This window comes from Oncorhynchus mykiss, chromosome 5 (genome assembly GCF_013265735.2).
Source record: "Oncorhynchus mykiss isolate Arlee chromosome 5, USDA_OmykA_1.1, whole genome shotgun sequence".
NCBI lineage: Eukaryota > Metazoa > Chordata > Actinopteri > Salmoniformes > Salmonidae > Oncorhynchus > Oncorhynchus mykiss.
This window is the reverse complement of record NC_048569.1, coordinates 7,699,614-7,719,561: the sequence shown is the minus strand read 5'-3', so window position 1 is coordinate 7,719,561 and position 19,948 is coordinate 7,699,614. Positions and strand designations below refer to the sequence as shown.

Below are 19,948 nucleotides of genomic sequence, written 5' to 3'. Positions count from 1 at the left end.
TATGAATGGGTGAGAGGACTATAGATGTCAAAACGAGGTTGGTGACATCATTTTAACACAGAGTGTGGAAAGGTGTGCAAATTGACATTTTTCTGTGATTTGAGAGGGGAGATGGTAAAAGACATATTGACACAAACATAAAAAAAAAAACATTTGAAAATGAGTAACCTTCAACCACTGGGGTAATATTAAAACTAGATGATCAGGGTTCAGATTCAGAGATCACAACCCTAAAGCATCAATGAGGAAGTGCCATCATCACCAAAATAACACCTGTGCTTGGCCAGCTGTGTAGCCATTGTGAGACATGCAGTTCAGAGTGACTTGAGGAAACATAACATTTAATGAACTTCTCAGGAGTGGGAGTGGGAGTGGGAGTGGGAGTGGGAGTGGGAGTGGGAGTGGGAGTGGGAGTGGGAGTGGGAGTGGGAGTGGGAGTGGGAGTGGGAGTGGGAGTGGGAGTGGGAGTGGGAGAGAGAGAGAGAGAGAGAGAGAGAGAGAGAGAGAGAGAGAGAGAGAGAGAGAGAGAGAGAGAGAGAGAGAGAGAGAGAGAGAGAGAGAGAGAGAGAGAGAGAGAGAGAGAGAGAGAGAGAGAGAGAGAGAGAGAGAGAGAGAGAGAGAGAGAGAGAGAGAGAGAGAGAGAGAGAGAGAGAGAGAGAGAGAGAGAGAGAGAGAGAGAGAGAGAGAGAGAGAACAGCCTCTAGAAATGACTTTAAGCTATAACAAATACATAGGTCGTGTAAGGGCTGAAAGTGAGCATAGCTCCAGATAGAAATGTGGATGTACAGTTTGGCTTCATTGGACACAATAGATGGTGATGGGTTATTACTGGAATATTCATAGGTCATTTTCACAACAATCTCACGTTAAGCCACAAAGTCTCAGCAAGTGATTGCAGTTTTTAATAAATGTTCAGTGTAATTTTTTTCAGTAGTGTAGGCCTATAGAGTTGTGATTTAAAGGTCTATTATTTCTGTTATAAATGTAAAACTGTTATACTGGTTGGATTATACCGTATGGCACTGTATTGATGATTTATAAAATCTCTTACACTATAAATGATTTTGGACTGAACCAGTCACCATATTCAGTTTGCAGATACTGGTTTAGGAATTACATTTTTGTTGTAAAAAAAATAAATCTCCATGGCTAATTAATTATGTTTCACAAAGCTTAGCTAGGACTTGCAAAGGGCTATTGTTATTGGCATTATGCCACGTTATGTTTTTTTTTTTTTTTTTTTTACAAAGGTAAGAGCATTAGCAATGGGTTTTCCAAGTGCTGTTTTGGCAACTTGAGGTAAATGGGGAAAACTGCACTTTAAGGCCCAATAGGAGCCTCTTGTTATTTTATAAAATACTGCAAAAAAAAATAAAGGAAGGTTGGGAATCAAATTCCACGTTGCGTTCGCTGGAAAACAATCATTCACTATATCGCTTTCATTGTGGCTTTCTTTTTCCTCATATTCCCTTTTAGACGTTCCTTGTAAATCACCTTTAGTGTTGAGCCGTGCGTTTTCAGGGGGGGTTTTACAAGAGCTTGGATTGTTAACAGTGATTGGTCTTTATTTTGACTGTGCTGGGGTTGGGTGCTTACGTCTCTGAGAGGGTTGCCGTGCTGAATATATCTGCTGTGTGTGTGTGTGTGCGTGTGTGTATATATATATATATATCTTTTGATTGTACTATAGCTGTGTGTGTTGTTACAAAGGATAGCATGGTCGAAGAGCAATGGTTATTAAATGTACCGTGTAAATCAGTACCTCTGTACTCAGCTGGATAACATTTCTCGTGAACTAATATTTTCTGATGGACTAAACCCAGGAAATGAACAGAGAGTGCATTTCAACGTTTTGTACATATTCATTTACGTAGGGAATTGTACATTATTCTCCGAGTTTAGTTTAAGACGCTATCAGTCCAAAATACTCCTAGCTGTTATGCAGAGTAAGGGTCAACCTAAAATCCTCATTGGCCAAGTTGGAAACAGAGCACCTCGTCGTTAGAAACAGAAGGCTTCAAGGCTCAAATTATACATTTGATGTGAATTGTTTTTTGTCAGCAAATGTAACATGTTTAGGGACTGCAGCCGAGAAAGATAGAGGAGCCTCTAATTGTGTGTGTGTGTGTGTGTGTGTGTGTGTGTGTGTGTGTGTATACGGATGACTAGTATGCATTTGGAAAAAGAGCAAAAGCGTGTGAACCTCGCTATGATCTAGCAAATTAAAATGACAAGTACTTTTTTTTGGTCTATTTACTGTACAAAATTATAATTATATTGGTTTCTTTATTTTTGTCATTTTACACCATTTTACTACATTTACTGGCCAGGGGCCACTGAAAGTATGGATGAAAAGAGTACGTTGAAGTGTGAGACATTTAGCAAATACTCTTAGTCAATGAGTCTCAGTGTCTTCTGCATGTTGTACCCTAAAGAAGGAGAAAGGGTTGGTCAGGTTGTACCCTAAAGAAGGAGAAAGGGTTGGTTAGGTTGTACCCTAAAGAAGGAGAAAGGGTTGGTCAGGTTGTACCCTAAAGAAGGAGAAAGGGTTGGTCAGGTTGTACCCTAAAGAAGGAGAAAGGGTTGGTCAGGTTGTACCCTAAAGAAGGAGAAAGGCTTGGTCAGGTTGTACCCTAAAGAAGGAGAAAGGGTTGGTTAGCTTTATCCGTTCAATTACAGTATATATAGTGTGAGACATTGTTTCTTTATTTCGATACAGTAATATGGAGTTATAAAAACGAATTAAGCTAATTACGGTGCTAATTAAGTCATTAAGACCTGGGGTTCGGGAGCATAAACGATCAAACGACAATTAACGAAATTGACCTTGTGACCCCTGAAATCTCTTGTCCAATATTTGTGGGTTCAGATATGTCTCAGAAACACAGGGAGTGGTTTGGACTAAACAGATGTACTAGCTAGCTTTAGTGGAGTCACACCTTTGATGCGCACTGTGTCGTCTTCTCTTACTTTACACTCTGGCAAAGAAGGGAGAGAGATGTTTGCTTGCTATGTGTTTCAAAAATAAATCTGGACAGTTCTCTACAAATCTGAGCCCTGGGCATATTTATCTCTATCCCACATACATCCACCATGATGTGCTAATTACATGTTGTTTTTTTTTTATATCAAAGGAAAATGTAGTCTGTATAGTGAATATTTAATTACATTTTTCATACATAAGACCAGTTGTGTAAAGTATAAAATACTTCAAAGTACTACTTAAGTATTTTTTGTGGGGTATATGTACTGTACTTTACTATTCATATTTTACTTTGACTCCACTACATTCCCAAAGACAATAATGTACTTAAAAAAATGTTTAAAAAAAATTCTGACACCAAAAAGTATTCGTTGCATTTCGAATGCTCATGCTGGACGGTAGTATGTTCCGATTCACGCACCTATCAATATAATGCTCAGTCATCCCCACGGCCTCTGATCTGGCGGACTCACTTAACACAAGTGGTGCGTTTTGTAGATGATGTCTGAGTGTTGGAATGTGTCCGTAAATAAACGGAGGACTTCTCCCATCTCCCTGTTCTAAAGTACATTTTTTTTAGACTTTTTCTCAAGTGGTATTTTACTGGGTGACTTTCACTTTTTTACTTCTGTTATTTTCTATTAAGGTATCATTACTTTTACTCAAGTAAGACAATTAAGATCTTTTCCCCACCACTGCATAAGATAAGCATTACGTTCAGAGTCACGAGCACTATGAAACAGATAGCATTGTCCTAGCATTTGAGGCTTTTTTGCAACCCTGGAAGTTACTCCGAGGACAAGGGAAACCAGCTCAGTAAAGAAAGACATTTCACTGCAGTGGATCACAGATTCTGCCGGGGCCCACTAGAGCTTTGCATTCTGCAAAACACACATCTTGATAATGTGCTCCATATACTTTCTTGCTTGGCTAAATCAATTGTGGGCTTAGATTGTAATAAAGCGAAGTGAGGGCAATTGAAATCATTAAGTTGATTTACCAGCCGGCTCAGATTGAGGAGGTAAGCATTTCTTAAGCCTGTGGGGGACATTCTGTCTCAGGGCAATCAAACAGTGAGCTAATGAGAGGAATAAATCTGTCGGGATTTTCATTAGATAAAGTGCCTGCCACAATAATAATAATAATAATAATAATAATGTATGAATAAAATATGAATAATGTATGAATAAACTTGATTGAAAGATGGCTTCTTCTCTCAGAATGTCAGACAACTAAGTAGAACACATCTCAAAACGAGTCCCATTGATTTAATGAATAGAGAACTCAAATGAAGTTGACCCCTCGTGTACAAAAGCAGTATTCCTCAAAATCAGCAAATAGTATTTTTCTTGCTTATGGAGTTATCAGATTATGTTGCTGCTTAACAACAGGTTCTTACGTTCTGCTGGTGTGCTTCCGCCCTCGCCTTGGCTCATAGGCGGTTGTTAAGATGGCCTCATGAACCAGTGGTTTGGAAAATGGACTAGATTGTGAACATTGTCGGTGGAAATCCCTGATGTGATTTTTGATGCTCCTTGAAGCACAGCGTGAGCTGCTTCTCACAGTATATTGAGTAATACTGTCTTTTATGAATACACTGCTTGTTGTTAGCATCAATGGACAGTGGCTTTAGCATCTAGTCATGCTACTAGGCAGGATTATTTTCTTACATTTATATAAACTGCCTTACGTTTGTTTTAAGTAGTAGTGGCTTATTTATAACAGCTAATATCTTCCCTGTTTTTCTTGTTTCAACCTCATGTTCCTGCTGTACACTGAAGTACGCTGGGATTGCAAAGTATGTTTTTTTTTTTGTGTGTGTGTGTTTCGAAAACAAAAGAATACAGTCGATTCGACTTCTTCTCCTCCCCTTCATCAATTTCCCTTTCTCTTTCCTTTGTCATAGCTGTGAGGGGTTTTACTGCGGTTCAGACGTAAACGCGGTCTCTAATTGTTTTTCACACATAAGCTATGCTAATGAGGCTCCGTGGCGACTAGCGTAGCAATTAGCATCCTCCGACAATTTTTTTTTAGCAGGTTAATTGCATAAATGTTCCCAACTGCACGTCTGACTTGTTAATTAGGCTTGACAGGGATGGTGGAATTGCGATCCGGAGGCGGTGGCAGCAGCAGCTAGGAGTGACTGGCCGTCAAAGTTAAAGAGCCACGATTGATTAGAGACGATGGTTAGGCCTGTACACTGTTGTCGGAACACGGACGTGGTGACAATATGTTCCCTGAGTTAAAGTACCAGCCTTAGGCTCACTGTGTTGTCAGTAGGTCTGAAAAAGGGGCTAACTTAGCAAGCAGGTCACTACATTGATCTACACCAGGGATGGGCAACTTTTGATTGGGGTTTGGGGCCACAAGACATCCATATCCATGCATGCTGTCAGTGCCAGCCTTTAGCCGTTTGGGGGCCACTAAGATATACATTTTGTTGCGAGCAAAACATTTTAGTGGCTATCCTATTGACAGCGAGATTTTAGAATTAATTTCCTACAATTCGGCACATTTTGCCATAGGGTGGAGAGAAATGTTTGCCGTTTTTACCGTGATATGTGAGTGAGAGTGACTAACGAAATCAACGTGGGACCCCCGGTCTGTAATTTGACCATGATTACTACAAGTTTAGATAGCTGGCAAGACTAACTTACCAATCCAAAAATAAATAATAATAGCTGACATGAGCTAATTGAGTGACAAGATAAAACCTGCTGATGCACAACCACATTTCAAAATCGCACCTTTTTATTTTCTATTCTAACGCTCAACATTAAGTTGAGACCTCGACTGAGTTGGCCAAAAAAAGAAAACATTTAAATATATTGATCCGCTGGCCTACAAAAGGGGGGCCGCACGCGGGCACGCGGGCCGCCAGTTGCCCATCCCTTATCTACACATTCTACCTCTGGCTTCGTTTCTTGATAAACCATACGACCATTTAAAACCAAATGTGTGTTTTACGATATTATTCTTAAATCGCTTATATGTCAGTAAAAAAAACAAACAAAAAAAAAACATCACACAATAAAATACGTGCATTTTTGGTTTTTGAGATGAAGAATTGTTTGAAAATGAAAACTCTCAAAGAAATCACATATTTATTAATTATTCCCCCCCTGCAACACATAACAGTGATTTGGTCAACTTTGAGTCATGGCTGGGCCTACCTACCCTCTTCACAGAGGGTGTAGAAGTGAGACGAGGACCAATAGCGCTCCATCAACGTCGCAGCCTCTTAAAGCGGGTCGTCGGGCCTGATGTGTTTCTACAGCCGAGTGCTTGTGAGCGGCACGGCTCCCCAGTAAAAGAGAACCAGCTGATGAATTTGACATTGCCTCCCGACGCCTCTGCACCCCTCCCTTCCTCCAGGTTAACCAAATTGTGCTCAAAGTATTGCAGCATTACATTTTCATTTCGAAAAGTAAACGTTCACGCCTGGCACCGTTTTCAATATTTTACATCCCTCCCACGAAACACGCCGTATATGCAATAAGTGCCGTTTGTGATGTCATCCATAATTTTGTCACCGGGGATAAAAGCTTCGGAGGGCGCCCACCCGCCACCATCCTTAGCCCATATATTTTATGATGGGGAATATAACATCAGCAAGGCTGTTGAACTTTTCTCCAGTCTGCCATGTGCACACAAAGCCATTTCCTCATGTTATGATGTATTAAGGAATTATTTTATATCCCCCCCCCCCCCCCCCCCCTATCTCTGCATGCTGGATCAGAACAAATACATACATAACTCATTTTCTCCCTCCCTCTGTGGATAAGACCCCATTTTGTTTTCAGACATTCTTATTTTATAACATTAATTTGGGTTACGCGGTAAGTGTATTGTTTGCAAATCGTATTCATATGAATCGTAGGCCTACGTTTCTGATTTCAGAGGCCAACACTATCTACGCTGCGCCGTACAACAACATTCAACTTGTCAAACTGCACGAGCCTTGTGTTTTCTTGTGTAGTTAAACACAGTCTTGAATATCCTTCATCTCAAGACTTTTGGTGGTTTTGAACACTTCATAGTGGGAACCAATTGTTCTGTTACAACGGTTAAATGGGAGATGAGATGGGGGTCCAAGGGAGTTGCATTCTACAACAGCTAATGCAGTTTACAATGATGACAGGACAGGACGCCTCTAGACAGTGCTATTTATAGGCTTCTTGTATCGTAAGGTGAAGCTCTCTGCAATAGAAAATCCCTGTGATGCTTATACACAGAATAGATACGTTTGATTTCATTCTCTTGCTGTTTGAAACATTGAAACGTAAGACATAAAATACAGCTGCTAACATGCAACAGGTATTCTTCTTCTGTAGACTGTAATAATGCCTTTCTGGTACAATGTTGTTGTTTTTTAAAATTCTCATAGCTATTTGATTTTTTTTTGTCTTGAGATGCTTCCTTCTCTCGTTTGTCTCTGTCAACAAATTTAAATTGCAATAAATGAACTGCCATTGAGATGAATAAGGTGAAGTAAAAAAAAAAAATACAAGTTTCACTTGTTGTAAGAAATACCTTTCTAAACAGGAAATCATGCGGTAACAGTTGAAGAATTCAGGTTCTGCGTATAATTAAACGTAGATTACAGTATGAGCCTGTAGAAAGAGCAAATAGGGAAACAATGTCGATTTCATGCAATAGTGCAATCAAGAAAGCTTTTTATTTTGTTAAAAATCTAAATGTTGAGTTGTTACACGTAATGAGTTGTGTTAGTGGTTTTTCACATGAATAATTAAGCCTTCTGATTACGTATTTTTTTCTGGGAAAGAAAATCAGTTTTTAGTTTGTCCTTTTATTTCGGATGTATCAAACTGTCCGTGGAAAAAAAAACAAATGGAAAGTGTTGTCTGTCCTGGTGCTCTGTCCCAATATTCTCCTGTTCTTCTGTGAATTATCCTATTTTAAAGCTGAAGTATGGCACTTTCTAGGTGACACCCCCCCCCCCCCCCCCCCCCCCACACACCATATTCACTTAGAAATGTGTGTTATAGATCAGTCATTCTTATTGAAAGCAAGTCTAAGAAGCGGTAGATTTGTTCTATGTGCATAAAAAAGATATTTCACAGTGGTTTAGATGGCACAATTGATTCTCTACACTACACTTGTTTTGTCACATAAACTGAAAGTAGGCAAACTATTCAAAATTTTAGCAACCAGGAAGTGGCTGAGCGATTTCTACATAGTGCATCTTTAACAAGACTGTCGTCAATGTCTGAGTCCCAAATGGCACCCGATTCCCTATATAATGTACTGCTTTTGAACAGGAGCTGCTGGTCAAGTGTAGTGCACTATGTAGGGAACAGGGTGCCAATTGGGAGGCAACCTATGTCCCCACATGATCCTTGTACAGTACATTTCACTGCTGAATTGGAGGGGGGGGGGGGGGGGGGGGGGAAGAAACGACCAAAAAAACGCATCGCCATGAAAATTTTATCAGCGTTTTCTGCCGCTTTAATAAGACAAATAATTCTTATTGGCTGCCGGCTTTAAGGTTTCTTTATGTTTAATTCATTATAACCACTGTGCTCTTGGAGTGCAGCGGGGCTCAGTACACTTCACTTCGCTTTGCTGCCTGCCAAGAGGCGAGGGTGAAAAACTTAAAAGGCCATGTGAAAGGCAGCAGATCTGAAGCCCTCAGAGAAAGTAAAAAAAAAAGCTGCCGGCTCTTTGAAGAACTGCTGGGAGGGATTTTAGTTTATTAGAAAATGTTTCTAAGAGGCTTTTTACGCCTCGCCCTTAGAGAACATCCTAACCAATTCACTTACCGACTTATCGGGAGAAGGAAGAAAGTTGGGGACAAATTAGTGAGCGTGAATATTCTGATTGTGGAGAAACAAAAAGAAGAAATAATATAACAATTATTTTAAAGGTCGATTTGTAATTTTCAAAAGCGGATTGTTAAAATTAGCTTATTGTTACTCTCAATTCAAAGGTGTATCCAGTAAATGTGTGTGAATTCGATGCTCCTCTCTTTCACACTCTCTCACAGAGAGGTGTGTGTTAAACGTCACACTGAATGTGACTGTATTATTGCTAACCCTGTCTCTCCTCTGCCGATCCCTTGAAGTCGATTATTTTTTTCTTCCATACAAGCGCAATGGAAAGATGGCCACTTGCCAGTGTCTATGGTGCTGGCCAGTGTTATGTTATGTTAACACTGAAAAACGCCTGTTTTTTTTCCCTCCGTCCGAAAAACAAAATATGTAATTGAAAGAGATCCCAGAGCTGAAGACTTAAAGGAGATTTTATGGTTTAGTTTCTACGTGATGATGGTTTGTTTCTGGTCTGAATAATAGTGTTAATTTATTATTTCAATAAATGTTAAGACTTTGGGAATGGTCATTAGTAACCATTAGTACGTTTGTTACAAGAGTAATTACAGTGTAACTTCATAGGAATAAGCGCAACATGATGTTCCGTGTTAATATCTATAGCTTAATAACATGTGATATATCATAGCTACTAAAAAGTTGTATTGTAATGTTGGTTGCATTGCTCTGAAAATACCAAACATGTAATTCAAGCCAGCGGTTATTTTACCTGATGCAAAGGTCAGCGCCATAGACATTAGATATAGGCCTAGATATTCCAATAACTTTTCATGATTGCATGTTATTGCATCTCTACTTTAATTGTAGTTTCTCACAACAAATCGGAGGGAAATGTAACTTGCCTTCGAGAGCATTCTGTTGTGTTGTGTTCCAAAAGACAAGGGCCATCTCTCTCCACCTTGGAGTATGAGTGGAGACAGGGAGCTTCCCTGGAGTGTTTTTTTTTTTTTGCTTCTCTGATCATTTCTGTCTTTCAAAATGATTGCTATATTCTAAGGAACCTAAGGAGTAAATAGTTTCAACTTTTGGAAAGAACAACTTAGCAGGTATAGTAAAAATACACCCTTTTATGGCTCATATTTTCCACCAGACTTTATTTTGGTACTACTGAGTAGTCAAGACAACCACTGTGTGTACAGACTCCTCACACTCACACATGTGAAACAATCTACACAGTTGCTGTCACAGTTTCCAAAACTACAAATAGACATTTCAAGCATATGAACCAACGATAATATAGTAGAACTATCCTATAGCACTGCGTTCTGTATAAGAATAGAGCTAGACTTGAACTATCCTATAACTTTAACTAGCCTTTAACTAGCCTATAGCACTACATTCTGTATAAGAATAGAGCTAGCCTTTAACTATCCTATAACTAGCCTTTAACTAGCCTTTAACTATCATATAACTAGCCTTTAACTATCCTATAACTAGCCTTTAACTATACTATAACTTTAACTAGCCTTTAACTATCCTATAACTAGCCTTTAACTAGCCTTTAACTACCCTATAACTAGCCTTTACCTATACTTTAACTATCCTATAACTAGCCTTTAACTATCGTATAACTAGCCTTTAACTATCCTATAACTAGCCTTTCACTAGCCTTTATCTAGCCTATAGCACTACAATCTGTATATGAACATATTGCCTTTAACTAGCCTTGAACTAGGTTTTAACTTTAACTAGCCTTGAACTAGCCTATAGCACTTCATTTTGTATAATACTAGAGCTAGCCTTTAACTAGCTTTTAACTAGCCTTTAACTTTCATATAACTAGCCTTTAACTAGCCATTAATTGTCCTATAACTAGCCTTTAACTATCTTATAACTAGCCTATAGCACTAGATTCTGTATAAGAATATAATTAGCCTTTAACTAGCCTATAGCACTAGATTCTGTATAAGAATATAATTAGCCTTTAACTAGCCTATAACTAGCCTTTAACTATCCTATAACTAGCCTTTAACTAGCCTATAGCACTAGATTCTGTATAAGAATATAATTAGCCTTTAACTAGCCTATAGCACTAGATTCTGTATAAGAATATAATTAGCCTTTAACTAGCCTATAGCACTAGATTCTGTATAAGAATATAACTAGCCTTTAACTAGCCTATAGCACTAGATTATGTATAAGAATATAATTAGCCTTTAACTAGCCTATAGCACTAGATTCTGTATAAGAATATAACTAGCCTTTAACTAGCCTATAGCACTAGATTCTGTATAAGAATATAATTAGCCTTTAACTAGCCTATAGCACTAGATTCTGTATAATAATATAATTAGCCTTTAACTAGCCTATAACTAGCCTTAACTATCCTATAACTAGCCTTTAACTATCCTATAACTAGCCTTTAACTATCCTATAACTAGCCTTTAACTATCCTATAGCACTAGATTCTGTATAAGAATATAATTAGCCTTTAACTAGCCTATAGCACTAGATTCTGTATAAGAATATAATTAGCCTTTAACTAGCCTATAGCACTAGATTCTGTATAAGAATATAACTAGCCTTTAACTAGCCTATAACTAGCCTTTAACTATCATATAACTAGCCTTTAACTAGCCATTAATTGTCCTATAACTAGCCTTTAACTAGCTTATAACTAGCCTATAGCACTAGATTCTGTATAAGAATATAATTAGCCTTTAACTAGCCTATAACTAGCCTTTAACTATCCTATAACTAGCCTTTAACTATCCTATAACTATCCTTTAACTAGCTTATAACTAGCCTATAGCACTAGATTCTGTATAAGAATATAATTAGCCTTCAACTAGCCTATAGCACTAGATTCTGTATAATAATATAATTAGCCTTTAACTAGCCTATAGCACTAGATTCTGTATAAGAATATAATTAGCCTTTAACTAGCCTATAGCACTAGATTCTGTATAAGAATATAATTAGCCTTTAACTAGCCTATAGCACTAGATTCTGTATAATAATATAATTAGCCTTTAACTAGCCTATAGCACTAGATTCTGTATAATAATATAATTAGCCTTTAACTAGCCTATAGCACTAGATTCTGTATAAGAATATAATTAGCCTTTAACTAGCCTTTTAAGCCTTGTAGTGTTCAGGCAATGAACGGCGATTGCAATGTGCCAAAACGAGTAAAAACCCGAAAACGATTCCATATTTCACTACATTCCACATTCTTCTATACACATATCCCAAACATTATGCTAAGGCTTAGCATAATGTAGGACATTTTTCCTAGTAGTGTTTTTAAAATGTGCTTATCTAGCCGACGTTTAAACCTTAGTGATTACGCTTGTGTCTTTTATGACAACTTAGGATAATTGTTTGTGAAATGTTTATGATTTTTTTTTGTGTGGATCAATTCTTGTTGCTGTAAAAAAAGGAAGCTAAAAGAGAGTCTTCTTCTCCCACAATGAAATGATGGTTGTCGGTGTCTGGGAGGTCTTGATTGGGAGCGTGTACACCTAATCAGATAGGATTCTCACACAGCACTTCTTCTTTTTCTAATCTCAATGGAACCACTTTTTATTGTTTTACAACCATCAGGTAAAGGTGTTAAATGTAACCACGTCATAGCGGTGATACTGCCCTTGAGGCCAAAAGAGGATGTTGTGACAAATCTCTTTAGGAACAAATCTTTTTCATAAAAAAATAAGATTTATTCAGCAGAGATTCGAGTTGAAAAAAAAAAACTCCCAATAAAACTCGATAAAGTTTATTGTTTTGTTTTTCAAAAGTTGACTGTCCACCAAAATGTGGAGAGGCTTCAGATATGTGGATAAACAGCGAGTCGGACTGTTCTGGAAGTTAGTGGGAGCTGTAGGCCGAAAAATGCTCTAACTTTCAACTGAGGTTATGGGGAATCTCGCTTTTCTGGACATAATTGCTGCGTCCAATTCGCATTTCTTCTACTGTACACTTCCTGTCATGACCAAAAAGTTACTCCAGTACACCGTTGTCAGCCGGTTGACAGTGGAGGGCTAGCTAGCGCTTGGTGCTGCAGACAACATGCTCTGTTTGACAGTGGAAGCACCAGCGAGAGTTCAGCCCGAGAGACAAATCCCCCCCACCCCCCCCCTCCACACACACACAGGCAATTAAAAGTATCCTATCCTGGGAGGAGTGTAGACATGACATTGTCTTGAATGACTTTAGATGGAGTATAGGTAGACACTGACAGAATTAAGGAAGAGAAGAGAAGTTCATCAGTAGAAAAGGATGAAAAGAGAGAGGAGTGATTCAATGAACGTTTGTTGGTCAAATGGATGGAGTAGAGAGGAGAGGAGGCATCCATCCGCCTGTCTGTCTCTCCCACCCACCCGGTCTAGTCAGACTGCTGCACTCTCCTTGACGCTCGCAAGTCAGTGGCAATATATCACTGTCAGGACCTAACGGAGCTAGCCCCACACGCCAACTCCCCAAGCACCTACCTACCTGGGTTAGTTATCCCTACATCAGAACAGACTCTCGACACCACCACCACCACGGTGGGCGAATGAACGCACACTACCTACCACTTCATCTTTCAAACCTCAGAGCGTGGTCATTACAACTAAACAGGCAAATTGGACAGTGGTTTGCTTAGTTTAATGATTCTGCCATTCTCCACTGAGAAATAGTGGATAGCTCGGTGATATGGACAAAAATCTATATTGTGCAGTGAGGAAGAAAGTACCCAATTGTCATACTTGAGTAAAAGTAAAGATATCTTAACAGAAAATAACTCAAGTAAAAGTTTTAAATATATTTATTAAGTATCAAAAGTAAATGTAATTGTTAAAGTATTAAATTCCTTATATTAAGCAAAGCAAGCGGCCACACTTCCACAATCAGACATCATTTACAAACGAAAGTATTTGTGTTTAGTGAGTCCAGCAGATCAGAGGCAATAGGGATGACCAGGGATGTTCTCTGTTTAGTGAGTCCACCAGATCAGAGGCAGTAGGGCTGACCAGGGATGTTCTCTTGTGTGTGAATGACTACAGTAGTTTTCAGAATGACTACAGAATGACTACAGTCCAGAATGGCTACAGTCCAGAATGGCTACAGTCCAGAATGGCTACAGTCCAGAATGGCTACAGTCCAGAATGACTACAGTCCAGAATGGCTACAGTCCAGAATGGCTACAGTCCAGAATGGCTACAGTCCAGAATGGCTACAGTCCAGAATGGCTACAGTCCAGAATGACTACAGTCCAGAATGGCTACAGTTCAGAATGGCTACAGTCCAGAATGGCTACAGTCCAGAATGGCTACAGTCCAGAATGACTACAGTTCAGAATGACTACAGTTCAGAATGACTACAGTTCAGAATGACTACAGTCCAGAATGGCTACAGTTCAGAATGGCTACAGTCCAGAATGGCTACAGTTCAGAATGGCTACAGTCCAGAATGGCTACAGTTCAGAATGACTACAGTTCAGAATGACTACAATAGTTTTCAAAATGGCTACAGTCCAGAATGGCTACAGTTCAGAATGGCTACAGTCCAGAATGGCTACAGTCCAGAATGGCTACAGTTCAGAATGACTACAGTCCAGAATGGCTACAGTCCAGAATGGCTACAGTCCAGAATGGCTACAGTTCAGAATGGCTACAGTCCAGAATGGCTACAGTCCAGAATGGCTACAGTCCAGAATGGCTACAGTCCAGAATGACTACAGTCCAGAATGACTACAGTCCAGAATGGCTACAGTCCAGAATGGCTACAGTCCAGAATGACTACAGTCCAGAATGACTACAGTCCAGAATGACTACAGTCCAGAATGACTACAATAGTTTTCAAAATGGCTACAGTCCAGAATGGCTACAGTCCAGAATGGCTACAGTCCAGAATGGCTACAGTCCAGAATGGCTACAGTCCAGAATGGCTACAGTCCAGAATGGCTACAGTTCAGAATGACTACAGTCCAGAATGACTACAGTCCAGAATGACTACAGTTCAGAATGACTTTGCTGCTACTGAAGCAGACATTTCAGTAGCTCAGGTATGTGCATAAATGGCTGTTGAATGCTGTTAAACACTAAACTTCACTGAAATAGGTACTGAATTCCACACTGATCTGTACACTACTGCAAGTGTTTTCATCAAGCAGAGAGTATGATGAGAATGAGAGAGAGAGAGAGAGAGAGAGAGAGAGAGGGAAAGAGAGTGGTCCATATTGAGTGGGAGGGAGAGAGACAGAAAAGGAGAGAGAGAAATGAATGAGGGAGAAAAAAGTGGGGGCACAGACCTGCTGAGGCAATTACATCTTAATGGGGTCATTTAGAAGGCAATTGGCAGGGTTTAATGGAGAGGAGAGGTAAAGGTGAAGGGAAATTCAGGGGCCTGGAAGTGTTTTAATTTTTTTTTTTTAAGCAGTGAGCGTAGGCTACTGCACTGTACTCTGTGGAGTGGGGCATTGCATCAAATCGCCTGCAGTTCACACAGTATGTCGATGTACGTTACATACACTATTAAAGAATAATTAAAGAATAGCAGATCTCAGGTCCTGTCTGAATATGTGCTGCTGGGAATGTGGAAAGGTTGTTTTGTGTTGAATTTTGTGTTTAGATTTGGATGTGTTTCTCAGTTGCTTCCAAGGCTATAATACAGTACTTTAATAAAGCAATTATCACAACCCAGAGGAAGATGTCGTATTGAATTCAAGCTAGCTCTTAAAGCTCACAGCAGTCACAGTCATAAACAGAAATGAGAGATGCACGGGCACACGCTAGTTCCTACGTAGCTAATACTGTACATGCCATCAGAGGAGAGATGGAAGACGTCAGGACTCTTTCCTGTCGTAAGGTCGGAGGGAAAAGGGGGGGGGGGGGGGATCGATGGCGTAATCTTCTTCCCTTGCCTCCGTGCGCGGTAATTGAAATGGAAAATCAAATGAACGGCGAGCAGATAATTGTTTTATCAATATTCCCCTGGCTGCCCTACAAGGGTCAGCACGGCATGATCACGAGGCGGGATATGACGAGTACAAAATGTGAAATTGAACAGCTAGGCTATAATAAATCAGATTTGACAACTGAGAGTGACCAGCATGTAGCAACCAGACAGAGGACAGCCCTGGTCGGCCCCCTCAGAGGACAGCCCTGGCCGGGCCCCCTCAGAGGAATGGCCTGGTCGGGCCCCCTCAGAGGACAGCCCTGGTCGGGCCCCCTCAGAGGAATGGCCTGGTTGGGCCCCTCAGAAGGACAGTGTATAGCTATTTAAAGGTATCAATCTATGAATGATCTGAAATGGTAAGTTATTTCAGGTTTTATAGATCTTAAAAATAATCATGATGATTTACTATTGGCTTAGTATCTAACTATTGGCTTAGTATCTAACTATTGGCTTAGTATCTAACTATTGGCTTAGTATCTAACTATTGGCTTAGTATCTAACTATTGGCTTAGTATCTAACTATTGGCTTAGTATCTAACTATTGGCTTAGTATCTAACTATTGGCTTAGTATCTAACTATTGGCTTAGTATCTAACTATTGGCTTAGTATCTAACTATTGGCTTAGTATCAAATGCACCTCTTTGAAGGTGAATTTACTGTATTGGCTGAACATATGTTATATTTTCCTACAATCTCTGAGCATAATGCTATAATGCCCCCCCCCCCCCCCCCCCCCCCCCCCCCCACAAAAAAAACAGAATTATCCAATCCTGACATCTAATGGAGGCCTCACCCTCTTGTCAGAGCCTTAGGATGCGTTCCAAATTGAACCCTCTATTGTGCACTAAAAGCACTGCACTATAAAGGGAAGACAGGTTCCATTTGGGATGTACCTTATTCATCCACCTATCCCGCTTTTAGAAAAGAAAAAAAAAGATCAAAAGATTTAGATTCCTGTTTAGCGACAGCGGAGACGATTAGGTGGCCGTATCAACAGTGAAAACATACCCCAGCCTGATTCTGCATGGTACAATACCTGCCCCGCTATAACTAACAGTTTGCAGATTCTGTTTGCCAAGGGAATACGTGCAGAAACAGGAGAGAGAGGAGATGTTTAATCTGCTTCATGTTTGCTTTGAGAGAGAGAGAGAGAGCTCTCTCTGTGACTAGCTCTCTGATTGCCAATGCCAGGGACAAAGATATATACTTGTTATGGAGCAGTTTTTCTGAAAGAACTTAGAAAAATGGAATCTCTTGTTCCAGAAACTGCTGTGGACTGTATCCATGATACAAGTTGGTATATTCATCATGTTTTTAAAGGTATCAAGACAGAGGCCCTTATGACTGCTGTATTTGTGCTGGGACAACTTTCATTGATTATACTACTGTATTTATCTTAGCAAACTGGGTGTATTGTAACACAACACACACACACACACACACACACACACACACACACACACACACACAACAGGGCACAATCAAGCCCCTCTCCTCTTTTTTGACCTCTGTGATTGAGTGCTGGCAGATTGTCACGTTCATGGGAATTTATACAGATCATTACGAGGTCATGTAGGAGCCAGTCAGCTGATTGATAACCGTGGGGGCAACAGGGGTTGGACAGCTTTCATTTGGGTTGGGCAGAGTGGCAGTAAATCTTCCCTGTTTGCTTTCACATGCTGATTCACACACAATCAGGCCAACACGTCTCATTGCAAAACCCTGCGCACCTGATTCACACACAATCAGGCCAACACATCTCATTGCAAAACCCTTGACCCTCCTGAGTATTATCTGTAAAAAAAAAAAAAAAAAATAGTCCCCACTTCCCTTTTTTAGTTTTGAGATCTCTCTGAATGATGGATTAGTTGTGGGATTTACGACTGTTCGGGAGTTCATTGAGGAAGCTTATAACTGGATGGCTGAGATAGAGATTTTTCTCTCTATTTCACTTGGGATTGTGCCGTTGTTGATGCTCATCGGAGATGAAACGCTTAGGTTAAATGATACCTTGTGCTTTTTTTTTTTTGAGGACTGGTATCAATTTTGCAAGAGGGTAACATCTCTGCCAGATACCTCACCTCAACTCTCTCAGGTCAAAGGTTCAGCGTTTACATCAAACGTAGAACTAATGTTACATTCTACATCAAACGTAGAACTAATGATACATTCTACATCAAACGTAGAACTAATGTTTCATTCTACATCAAACGTAGAACTAATGTTACATTCTACATCAAACGTAGAACTAATGTTTCATTCTACATCAAACGTAGAACTAATGTTACATTCTACATCAAACGTAGAACTAATGTTACATTCTACATCAAACGTAGAACTAATGTTACATTCTACATCAAACGTAGAACTAATGTTAATTTCTACATCAAACGTAGAACTAATGTTACATTCTACATCAAACGTAGAACTAATGTTACATTCTACATCAAACGTAGAACTAATGTTACATTCTACATCAAACGTAGAACTAATGTTACATTCTACATCAAACGTAGAACTAATGATAATTTCTACATCAAACGTAGAACTAATGTTAATTTCTACATCAAACGTAGAACTAATGATACATTCTACATCAAACGTAGAACTAATGATACATTCTACATCAAACGTAGAACTAATGTTACATTCTACATCAAACGTAGAACTAATGTTACATTCTACATCAAACGTAGAACTAATGATACATTCTACATCAAACGTAGAACTAATGATACATTCTACATCAAACGTAGAACTAATGTTACATAGAACTACCATTCTCTTTTACATGAACCATAGGCCCATAACACCCTTGAATGTTGACAACAAGATATTTCTGTTATTTGCTGTTAATCTAGTACTACTCAACAAACGTATGATGAACGGTGAGAAAACTTTTCCCCGAACCAGAAGCACACTTGATTCTGGGAGCACACTGAGAGCTTGTTGTTTCACCTGTGTGCTCATTACCTGTCAAAGCAGGGGTCTTTCATCTCCTCGGGGAGAACAATGAGTCCTTTCAGGTCATGCCAAGGAAAGCAACAGCTCCAAGGTGAGTTGGTGCATGTGGCATCTCCCAAAGAGGGCAATGCTTTGATCCTATGTTCTGAGAGCAAGATTGGTCCAACAATACCAAATGATTGGTCCGCCCCTCCCTCTCCCCTATGGAAAATACACCCATCCCCCTCCTATCCCGCCTCCTTCTCTTCTCGCGGGTCATAGCCAAAACTTTAATAGTTGACAAACTGTCTCCTGGTTATCCCACACACTCTCCTCCCCTCCCATTCCCATGTCCTCCCTTCTCCTCCCCTTCCCCAGTCCTCCCCTCTCCTCCCCTCCCCTTCCCATGTCCTCCCCTCTCCTTCCCATGTCCTCCCCTCTCCTTCCCATGTCCTCCCCTCTCCTTCCCATGTCCTCCCCTCTCCTTCCCATGTCCTCCCCTCCCCTTCCCATGTCCTCCCCTCCCCTTCCCATGTCCTCCCCTCCCCTTCCCATGTCCTCCCCTCTCCTTCCCATGTCCTCCCCTCTCCTTCCCATGTCCTCTCCTCCCCTTCCCATGTCCTCCCCTCCCCTTCCCATGTCCTCCACTCCCCTCTCCTTCCCATGTCCTCCCCTCCCCTTCCCATGTCCTCCCCTTCCCTTCCCATGTCCTCCCCTCTCCTTCCCATGTCCTCCCTTCCCCTTCTCATGTCCTCCCCTCTCCTTCCCATGTCCTCCCCTCTCCTTCCCATGTCCTCCCCTCTCCTTCCCATGTCCTCCCCTCTCCTTCCCATGTCCTCTCCTCTCCTTCCCATGTCCTCTCCTCTCCTTCCCATGTCCTCCCCTCACCTTCCCATGTCCTCCCCTCACCTTCCCATGTCCTCCCCTCTCCTTCCCATGTCCTCCCCTTCTCATGTCCTCCCCTCTCCTTCCCATGTCCTCCCCTTCCCATGTCCTCCCCTCTCCTTCCCATGTCCTCCCCTCTCCTTCCCATGTCCTCCCCTCTCCTTCCCATGTCCTCCCCTCCCCTTCCCATGTCCTCCCCTTCCCATGTCCACTCCTCCCCTTCCCATGTCCTCCCCTCCCCTTCCCATGTCCTCTCCTCCCCATGTCCTCCCCTTCCCATGTCCTCCCCTCCCCATGTCCTCCCCTCCCCATGTCCTCCCCTTCCCATGTCCTCCCCTCCCCATGTCCTCCCCTTCCCATGTCCTCCCCTCCCCTCCATTGTCTCCTGTCAGTGATCCTGGCTTGACG

The 19,948-nt window shown here is 40.7% G+C and overlaps 1 protein-coding gene across 6 annotated transcripts in view; it reads left to right on the top strand.

The window, feature by feature from the left end:
- Positions 1-19,948, top strand: part of LOC110523137 (pre-B-cell leukemia transcription factor 3) — a 128,766-nt gene that overhangs the window by 2,566 nt on the left and 106,252 nt on the right. The window lies entirely within an intron of this gene.